Consider the following 4,742-nt stretch of genomic DNA (forward strand, 5'->3'; position numbering starts at 1 on the left):
AGATCTTTGCTTTACCGGTATTCTATTTTATAATTTTTGGCACCCATATTTTCCTTTTTTTAGCTTTTAATCTTGACCTGAGCTCAGTTTTTGATAACTCAGTTCTTATATAACTTTTCCTTTGACTATCTCCTAAATTACTGTGAAGTAAATTTCTTTTCTGTCATTCCAGTTTGCTTCCCTTTAATGTTTTTCTGCCAATGTTTCAACTACTTTTCACACCTCTAAAGACGTTTCTGTTTGTCTCATTCTTCTACTATAACATTAGTATCACATCAGTGACCAGGTTTTTTTTTTTTTTAGTTTCATCATCTTACCTCAAAACCTTAATAATGTCTTTCAACTTATTTTCCAGTCTCAGTGCTTCAGCTGTCATGCAGACTCCCGTCATCTCACTGTTTTCATCTGATAACCATGTTCCCATCTTTCTATCATTTGTTCATACTCCACCGATGCAAGGCATTGTCCCAATGCTGGGAATAAAGTAGTGAACAGGATGGTCCATGTCTCATGGCATTTATATTGAAATCAAGGAGATGAACAAGTGGTTGAATAAATGACAAAAAGAATGGACTATTCCTGACCATTATTAAACTAAACATCATATAATGTAATGCATGGAACCTTACAAAATTCTCATTATTTTAGGTATTTATTGTTATGTATATTTGTGTGTGTGTGTGTGTGTGTATATATATATATTTATATTTTACTATAAAATGGCTATTTACATTACTTTATTACATGTTTCTCTGGAATACTCTAGTTTTTACTGTCATTTTAATTTTATAGAGGACACAAACAAGACTCAAAGAGCTAACATGGTTTTGTTGTTGTTGTTGTTTTACTATCATTTTACTTATTTTTTAAAATTATTATCATTTTTTTTTTACTTTACAATATTGTATTGGTTTTGCTATACATCAACATGAATCCACCATGAATGGATTCTGAACCCCCTCCCATCTCCCTCCCTATACCATCCCTCTGGGTCATCCCAGTTTTTAAAGGACCAATAGCTAATGAGATGTTGATGAAATTTTATAAATTTAGATAAATTCTCTGGCTCTGATTAGCATGCTGTCCAACTTCCAGTGTCCTCCTCTTTCTAAATTTTTGGAGTTGAGGTAATTCTAAAGTATGGAGTGTTTAAGTTGTATTTGATGCATATTTCCAGGTATTGTTTACTGTTGTTGATTATTATTGTATTATCATCTTTATTATTAATTTGGTGAGAAGAGAGTATACAGGAGGGTTATTTATCGGCCTCTCTCTGCAGTATTTATTATCAAGATGGAAGGTCAGAAGAATAATAAGACCTGAAATTTTAATAATACACAAATATGTTAGGGAAAAGCCTAAACATTCTTCTTTTAAAATAACTTTATTTATTTTGGGCTGTGCTGGGTCTTTGTTGTTGTGTGTGCTTTTCTCTAGTTGCAGAAAATAGAGACTACTCTCTAGATTGCCATGTTCAGGCTTCTCATCGTGGTGGCTTCTCTTTCATGGAGCATGGGCTCTAGAGTATGCAGGGTTCAGTAGTCATGGCTCCCATGCATAGAGTACAAGCTCAGTAGTTGTGGTGAACAGGCTTAATTGCTCTGGGACATGTGGGATCTTCTTGGACCAGGGATCAAACCCATGTCTCCTGCATCATCAGATTCTTATCTACTGCACCACTGGGGAAGCCCCCACTAAAAATTATTACTATTGTATTTTTTCCAATAAGGGTATTTCTACTAACAAAATATAAAAAACATTTTTAAAAATGAAGCAATGTCGTATAAGAAAAATAGCAACTGGAGCAAAATGATATAATTTTTATTTTATTTTCTGATGACTTTTTATTGGAATAGAGTTGCTTTACAATGTTTTGTTAATTTCTGCTGCATAGCAAAGTGAATCAGCTATATATACATAAAGCCTCTCTTTTTTTTTTTTTTTTTTTAATTTCCTTCCCATTTAGGTAACCACAGGGCATTAAGTACAGTTCCCTGTGTTATACAGTAGGTTCTCATTAATTATGTTTTGTACGTAGTAGTGTAAGTATGTTAATCCTAATCTCCCAGTTCATTCCACCTTCACCTTCTCCCCTTGGTATCCATATGTTTGATCTCTGCATCTGTGTTTCTATTTCTGTTTTGCAAATAAGTTCATCTGTATAATTTTTTTAGATTCCACATATAAGGGATATTATATATTTGTTTTTATCTCTCTCTGACTTAATTCACTCTGTTTGGCAGTCTCTGCAAATGACACAGTTCCTTTCCTTTTAATGACTGATTAATAATACATAGTATATATGTACCACATCTTTTTTATCTATTCCTCTGTGGATATATGTTCAAGTTGCTTCCATGTCCTGGCTGTTGTAAACAGTGCTTCAGTGAACACTGGGATGCATGTATATTTTGGAATCATGGTTTTCTCTGTCTATATGCCCAGGAGTAGGATTGCTGGGTCATATTGTAGTTCTGATTTCTGTTTTTAAAGGAACCTCCATAGTGCTCTCCATAGTTGCTATATCAATTTAGATTTCCACGAACACTGTAAGAGGGTTCCTTTTTCTCCAATACATGTTGGGTTCTTCTCTCCAGCATGTATTATTTATAGATTTGTGAAGTCCATTCTGGTGACTGTGAGGTAATACTTCATTGTAGTTTTGATTTGCACTTCTCTAATAATTAGTGATGTTGAACATCTTGTCATGTGTGTGTTGACTGTATGTATGCCTTCTTTGGAGAAATGTCTGTCTAGATCTTCTGCCAATTTTTTCATTGGATTGTTTTTTTCATATTGAGCTGCATGAGCTCCTTGTATATTTTGAAGGTTAATCTCTTTTCAGTTGCTTTGTTTGCAAATATTTTCTCCCATTCTAATGATTGTCTTTTCATCCCATTTATGGTTTCCTATTTTATGAAAAAACTTTTAAGTTTAATTAGGTCCTATTTGTTTATTTTTGTTTTTAGGAGGTAGGAGGTAGCTCTCAAAAGACCTTGACACAGTTTATGTCAGAGTGTTCTGTTTATGTTTTCTTCTAAGAGTTTTATAGTATTTGGCCTTACATTTAAGTCTTTAATCCATGTTGAGTTTATTTTTATGTATGCTGTTCATACATAATGGACATAATGAAGTGTTCTAATATTTTAAATAAAAGCGTATCAGCAAGGACATAATTCAATTTAAAAGAAAAAAAATACAAAAAGTCAGAAACTAACATAACAGTATGAGTGATGAAGTGAAATCATAAGACATTCAGTGTTTTATGTTTGCCCCTCTCCATCTCCACTCAGAGTGAAGCTCTCAGAATCTTATTATCTTGTGTTAGTGATGAGGGCAGAAATGGTGGTGTCTTCTGGGCTAAGCATGAGGAAGACCCTGAGGATGTTATTATTGGGTTGGCAAAAGTTTGTTTGGATTTTTCCATAACACCTTAGGGAAAAATCCAAACGTTTTGGCCAACCAACACTTATAGTTAACATTGTTTTAGTTTGAATTTCTTGTCACATTTCTGAAATAATATTTAAACTGGTATGCTGTAAGAGGATCCTTATACAAACTGCTGATGCTATACCTGTAAAAAAATTCTTTATGAAAAAATTTGTACTGGTGCTCTCATCAAAAGATAGACCATGGAAGATAAAGATTAGTATTTTAGTGAAAATGCAAAGAGAATTATACTATTGACTTATGTCTACCCATGATTAACAAGTTTATTTGATATCATCGCCTCTTGATGGGATGCTAAAAAAAAAAAATCCTTATTCTGGATCTTTAAAAACTATTAGTATGATAATATATATGTATTTATCTTTGAGATAAATAATTAAAGGGAAAAATTAATTATCTAATTTCATTTTGTTATTATATCTAATTATTGCCATACTGGAAAAATCTGTAATTCTCCAATGACTTATTCTTAATATTTTTCACTTATTTTTCTGGGGCTTCCCTAGTAGCTTGGATGGTAAAGAATCATCTTGCAATGCAGAAGACCCTGGTTCAATCCCAGGGTTGGGAAGATCTTGTGGAGAAGGGAATGGCTACCCACGCCGGTATTTTTGCCTGGAGAATCCCTTGGACAGAGGATCCTGGTAGTCTACATTCCATGGGGTTGCAAAGAGTTGGACATGACTGAGCGACTAACACTTTCACACTTTTCACTTTCACTTTCTTATAACTTACCTTTATAGGAAACCTTACAACATAGGCAAAATCTGACTCAATCTCATTCTCTTCCTACAGTCTTTTTGTTTCCAAGTCATGTAGAATTGAACATTTGAAGTTATTTCTCTTTCTTGTCTTTCTTCATCTGCTCATTCTTTCTCTTCTAACAGAATGCATTTGATTTTAAGCCTCTTGTCATCCCACAGCACCTGCATTTCTGTATTATCTGACTTCCTCATTTCTCAAGTTTTTATTTAATTCACAAATCTGAGTATGACATAATGACTAATAAAGACTATTTTTTTTCCTCCTAGGTATGCACTGCTTGCTTTGTTATATGTGTGATACCCCAAAACACTCACTGTCTGACCTTTTGTTGTCATTAGCTTTTTCTATCTGGCTTTGAGGAATTCAACCAGTTTGCAGCCTTCATTTTAAATACTTCATGAAGTCCATTTCTGATGTCTTTGTAAAAAGTTGTAAGTTAATATACGCAAAAGAAGGAAATGACAAGCAAAACACAGAATGGCAGTAACTGGATTTTTGGAGTATATAACAGTTGTCTTATTTATGTG

The sequence above is a fragment of the Bos grunniens genome, chromosome 6 (genome assembly GCF_055505025.1).
Source record: "Bos grunniens cultivar Pamir isolate PY7600 chromosome 6, Bosgru_T2T1.0, whole genome shotgun sequence".
Taxonomy (NCBI): Eukaryota; Metazoa; Chordata; class Mammalia; order Artiodactyla; family Bovidae; genus Bos; species Bos grunniens.